Here is a 6,398-nt window from a genome sequence, read left to right on the forward strand (position 1 = left end):
GTCAGTTTGCTTCTACTCATCCTATGTAGTCCTAATTATGGGTATACTAAACAGCTATCAAAAGATCTTGTTTTCCTTAGTTAAAAAGGTATCACACCTACAATTCTGTTAATGCTAGTACATTTTTAAGCCACTCCTGTAATTTAGGGCAGGGAGGAGAGCCATGAAGAAACACCTTAAGGTAACTCTATCTACACCTTTCTTTGTGCCCTATCCTCTCCTATGTATATAAATAATGTTTCTCAGTACACTCAATCACCAAGTCCTGCCCACAACAGCCAACATACTACTATATTCAGAAATCTGCAAAGAGTTTTGCACTAGGAGGCAGGGGCCCATCTTTTAATCTATTCAAAATTCAAAAATGCTCCAAATCTACACCTAAATTCTTTAAATGTAATATATTGATTCATTATTCCACTCAAAAGCTATAATGTAATAACAACAAAACACACATTTTCTTCATGCCACAGTTAGCCATAACATTATTCAGCATATAACTTGCACTAAAAAAAAGATACTACTGAGATTAAGTGATAATGAGATAATGATAAGGTGAGAAAACACCAGCTAGCAATCAATTAACCTACCTGTTCCTGGGAAGGATGAGCATTGCCTCATTCCTTACATTTCGCTAAGCAGACAGGATTTCCATTCCAGTCTCCACAAGGAAAGAATATTTTCTCCACTATAATGACTCTTTCCCAAGGAAGGGTGGCTTATCCCAAACTTTCCCAGACACTGCAAACAGAAAATACTATTTGTGAGGCACCAGTTTGCTCAAGGCTAGTCAAGGCCAGAGTGAACCGTTTCAGAGCAGCTTGGGCTCTGGGTCCTGCACTGTCTTGCCCTTAAGTATGGCAAGTCAATCCTGCCCCATTATGGTAACATACTGGGTCAAACCCCAGAGACCTAAAACTTTCTCCTCTTCTCTACCCCAGAAGTGTTGACTATTCCTATTTGTGTAATAAGCCAAACATGCTATCATTTGCACTTTAGATTCAGCTTTCCCTCTGACAGGCCTAGACTCAAAGTACTAAAAGTACCAGGCAGCTCAAGTCTCAGCTTCCAAAACAGTTCTTCCAGAAGCCCCATTTTGGGGTAATAGAGCTGTGTGGTGTAATCCCGGGATTCACATATTTGTCTAGTCCCTTTCCCTTGAATCTGGGCTGGACCTATGACTTGCTTTAACCAACAGAATGTGGCAGAAATGAGGCTACGCTGGTTCCAAGCCTATGTCTTAAGAAGGCCTGGTTGCCTCTGTTTTTGCACTCCTGGAAGCCCTAAGCCACCATGTAAGGTCAGCAATCCTTCTGGAAAGGCCACATGGAGAGAAGTGGCCTTGAGACAAGACTATGTGGTAAAAGAGAAAGTAAGAGAAAGAGAGAAAGAAAGAGAGAGAAGACTAGCATGCAGCTGAAAGCCAGCTATTAAAGTGACCACCCGCAAAACCAGCAGAACTGCCCAAATGAGCCCAGCCCAGGAAAGCAAACCTGTGAGCCAAAAACAAAACAAAACAAAAAGCCAAAAATCCTGGTTGTTTTAAGTCACTTAGTTTCAGGTTTTTTTGCCACACAGCAATAAATAACCAAAACAATGCTCACCTGGTTCCTTGTCTTTTTGCCTAATTTGTTCAAAACCCAGGAAAAAAGGAGGGGTGTAATGACAGGCAGCAGGGACACCACGATGGGTTATGTACAAATGATTTAAGGAACATCAAGACAGATGCTGGTCTTTCTCATACCTTAGGAACTATCTGACAAATAGTTTTACAAAACATACTCCAAAAACAGTCATTTAAATGTATGAATTTAAAATGTATACTAAGAGCTTTTTAAGGTAAATTTCTCTTTACATGATAAAGCTTTTTATGTATTGGTAAAAACCACGGAATATCATGATACGTACTTTTGAAAATCAGATCCTGATTGCTCCAAAAATACAAATTTTCATAGACAAAACTTTTATAAACGAACAAACTCCATCTGTAAAAACACCTGAATTAAAAATCAACAAATTTGCAAAAGGGTATTAATCCCTACATTTCACCAATGTACTTTTTCAGACAAGAAATCACCTTTTGCTTTTTCCTTGACAGGAGTATAACTGTGATAAATACTTAAAATTTTCAAATTTACCTACCGATAGCCACTACAATGAGGTTACCATTTTCACACAAAGGAGGAAATAAACACGCTCAGATCTACACAGTAAAAAAGTTTAACACAGATTCCAAACAGGTAAATTCAAACTTCTCACACAGAGCCTTCAGTTAAATTCCCATTTTAGATGAAGAGTTGGTGGGAAAAGAATACTGACTCAGGAACAAAAAAAATAGGTTTTAGCTCTAGTTCTAATTTTGGCCACTTGCTAGCCATATACCCTGGAAATTTTACATTTTTTAATTTCTTTGAGCTTCAGTGTCTTCATCTAAAAAGGAATTATCTCCTTACACACCTACTGATCAATTTTGATGAGAATCAAATGATGACGTATATGCAACCATGCTGAAAAAGTGTAAAATACTGTAATATATAAAATATGATATTCTTCTTAATGCCAGCAAAGAGTAAAAAATCATCTATGTATGTGCTTTTTGTTAGACATTTTCTCTCCACTATGTACTAGTAACTGGTTACTTCAAAAACCACTATTAAGGCTAATTTATTGCCTTCCACTGCTTGTTATAAGTACATCATATTTTTACAGAAAGAGTAAAAAAGATCCTAGCCTTTCTAATAATTACAGAATCAAACTTTCTAGGGCTATAACAGATACTATGTAATAACCTGCTCTGGTTCCCTACCAGGAAGACAATCCTACAGATGCAGAAAAGTCAACTGTTTACTAATCAAATTATGCTTTAACCATAATTAGTTTTCAGAGGATTAATCTGGCAGCAGCTTGTAGTTTGAACTGAAGTAGAGGGAACCTGAAGGTAGAACGACTTCTTTCTTCATTGCTGTGGTCATAGGTGTGAGGGTCTGAACTCTGGAGGCACTAATAGGAATTGAGGAAGGAATGGAGGAAGGAAGTACAATAGACAGAATTTGATGATGAGAGAGAAAATGAAGAAAGTAAAAATAACTGAGATTCTGGTCCAGGTTGATTGGGAGAATAGTGGTACATTTTGAGCAACATCAATTGGAATTTTTATCTTCAGCGTATGTGTGGTACTTTACAGTAGTAGTTCTCAGCCTTCCTCTGTAATAATTTAACCAGAGTTAGCTACTTAATCCAATGAAAAAATTCACTGACTAGGTCTCTGCACTTCATTATTCTGTAAAGTTTTACTTTTTACTTGATAAAGGGTTCCTGAATGAAGAAGTAGTTTCAGGGAATAGAGAAGATAAAAGTTCTTAAAGTTCCTTATTTCACTTACTTCCCCTCCAGCCCCACCTCTCCAACCCAAACTGAGATACAAAGGAAATAAATGAGAACATGACTGTTCTGATATTTCTATCTGCTCTCCATACACCCAATTCATCCCTCAGCCTCACCAGCTCTCCTGCACATGGAAAACAAGAAAGGTACAGATAGTCCAATAAAAATCTAAAACCCAAGAATCACAAAATGTTAAGAACTGAAAGGAACCTCCCAGGATCATCTAGTCCCTACTGATGAGGTCACTTAAAGGCAGTGACTACATCCAATTGATGGTAAATCTGTTGCACATATCTCCATACAAGAAAACCATCACTGTCAATCAACTCCTGATTCTACTTTACCCACTTGCTAACTGAAATGCTTGGGACAAATCATTTAACCTCTTGGACTAGTCTGTTCTGTAATAGAATAGCAATAAGATAAGTTAGTCAATATTCTCTGTAAGCTGTAAACCACAACACAAGTCTAAGGAGATATTGTCTCTAGGTGTACATACAATATATCTCTACAGCAGAGGTTCTTATTGGTAAATGGAAGCATTTGAAGGTTCACTAGTTTTAAAAGGCCCCCAGTAATTCTAAGCACTGCTTCAACCCATTGGGTTCCATGGATGAGATTTAGGTGGTCCAGAGACTCCCCTAAAATTATATCCACAAAGCACAGGTGCATATGGAAATTTTCCAGGCCAGCAGATTTCTTTAGTTTCACCAAGAGTTACTAATCCCCCAGAGGCTGAGAACTACTGCTGTAAAGTACCACACATACGCTGAAGATAAAAATTCCAATTGATGTTGCTCAAAATGTACCACTATTCTCCCAATCAACCTGGACCAGAATCTCAGTTATTTTTACTTTCTTCATTTTCTCTCTCATCATCAAATTCTGTCTATTGTACTTCCTTCCTCCATTCCTTCCTCAATTCCTATTAGTGCCTCCAGAGTTCAGACCCTCACACCTATGACCACAGCAATGAAGAAAGAAGTCGTTCTACCTTCAGGTTCCCTCTACTTCAATTCATACTACAAGCTGCTGCCAGATTAATCCTATGAAAACAAAGGTTTAATCGTTTCATTCCCAACTCAAAAATCATCTGTATAACCCTCATCGCCTACTAAATCCAAGGTCATAAGCCCAGCACCAAAAGCAATCCATAAACTGGTCCAAATTTTTACTTTAAGCTTTACCACCCATTATACTGGTACAAATACGTTATATTCCATCCAAACATACTTGCCTCTCCCTAAATGTATGAACTCTGTGCTCTCTTAGTCCCTTCTCTCTGCCTGGATTACCTTTCCCAGCCTATCGAAAGTCTATAGTCATACTTCAACCCAAAAATTTCAAAAACCAGAAGCTCTATGAAATAACCCCCCTATGAGATGTGAGCTCTACACCCTCTGAATGTGAATTCAGTATGAAACGTAACTATGTCTTAAAAGACAAATGAGGCATTTGTGTATAGTCTTACCTGCCTAACTAGTCTGTGAGGGCAGAAACTGTTATCACCCTCATCTTTATATTCCCCCAAATCCATCGCAGTCATGCAGTAGGTGCTTAATAATTGTGTAAGGCAGTAGAAGAAATTTCAGCCTTCACGGGGTAAGCAGATTACTATCTCTTGAAGCAGAGATCTTACATGCAACATCCTCTATCATACCAGGCTTCCAAAAACATAACCTTTAGTTACTGCTTTTCAAAGCCCTTATGTTATAGGTCATATAACTGCATTTGAACGGAAGAACTATTTGAAAGTGTTAATAAGCCACTTCAGAAAGATCTGTTCCCCCACATACTTTATACTTCTCAATTTGAAGAGCTTCCAATACTTGGCCACTAAGTATTCAATTTAAAAAATATTAACCATTCATGAAAAGTGATAATTTCAACCACCGATAATTATCTATTTTATGAGTAAAAACAAGTCACATAAATAAAAGAATGCTTTTCTTCTTTAAAAGGTCCATTTCGCTTGCATAATACATACAGAGACTTAACTAGACAGGTAAAGTGGGTTTATACATAAGCATGAACTCTTGCAGAAACCTGCATACAACTGTACACCAGGTATTTCAGGCAAAAGAAACCAAAGAGGGGGAAGATAACTCTGGACGTTATTCTTTTACACTATTATTACCAACAACATTTTAAGGCAGGAACTCACATTTTGCACACTAACTACACAAAAAGATAAAAACCAATCAAACAGAAAAAGAAAGCCACATCAAGCCCCTGAAAAATATTTTATCCTGGAAGAGTAAAAATGTCAAAATAACAGATACTTCTCTTCTTTGGTAATGAAGGTTTCATATAATCGCGGGAGCAAAGGGGGCTCAACTCCGTATTGATGGAGCAAAGAAAGGGCTGTGCACAAGACTAATCATTTAAAGCCTGTAAAAGCAACGGGTAAAGTACAAAATTTTTTAAATGTCTAAAGGATGAAAGGAGAAGGTCCAAGTCACAGATTAGATAAGGACTAGTGAAAACTGCAAGGTCACTGGGACCTACCAGGTCACAAAGGTGGAGGTGGGGGTTGTGTTGGGCGGGTGGTAGGGGGGGCGGCTGCAGAGTCAGTGAAGAACCAAGAGTGATAAAAACACGTCAGAAAAAGGCGTTCTAAGGCGGGGAGTCCTTGGTTTGGGACCGTGGGACTGCGGGGAAAGTCAGGGCACTGGGAGTAAGTCCATATATTAGGGTTTTCTTGGAGCGGTGTTAGAGAAAGGAAGGGAAGGTTGAAAGAAGGGAAGGAAGCTTGAGAACTGCGGCTGCCGAGTCAACGGAAACACTTTTCTCCGCTCCAGTATCATTAGCTCAGGCCTGTGCCAGGGCCAACTCGGGGCAGGACCCGTGACCCCACCCCAGAAAACTCCCAGCCCCCGGGCTGGAGTCGGCAGCCAGCGCGGCGCGGACGGCCCCCGACTGCCCTCGGAGGGTCCCGTCCCGCGGCGGACCGTGCCGGGCTCAGGGCACCGCCGCGGAGGCTCCCGGCCCGTGCCCCCGGAGCCACCGCCCCG

The sequence above is a fragment of the Neophocaena asiaeorientalis genome, unplaced genomic scaffold (genome assembly GCF_003031525.2).
Source record: "Neophocaena asiaeorientalis asiaeorientalis breed wild unplaced genomic scaffold, Neophocaena_asiaeorientalis_V1.1 scaffold371, whole genome shotgun sequence".
NCBI classification, from domain to species: Eukaryota; Metazoa; Chordata; class Mammalia; order Artiodactyla; family Phocoenidae; genus Neophocaena; species Neophocaena asiaeorientalis.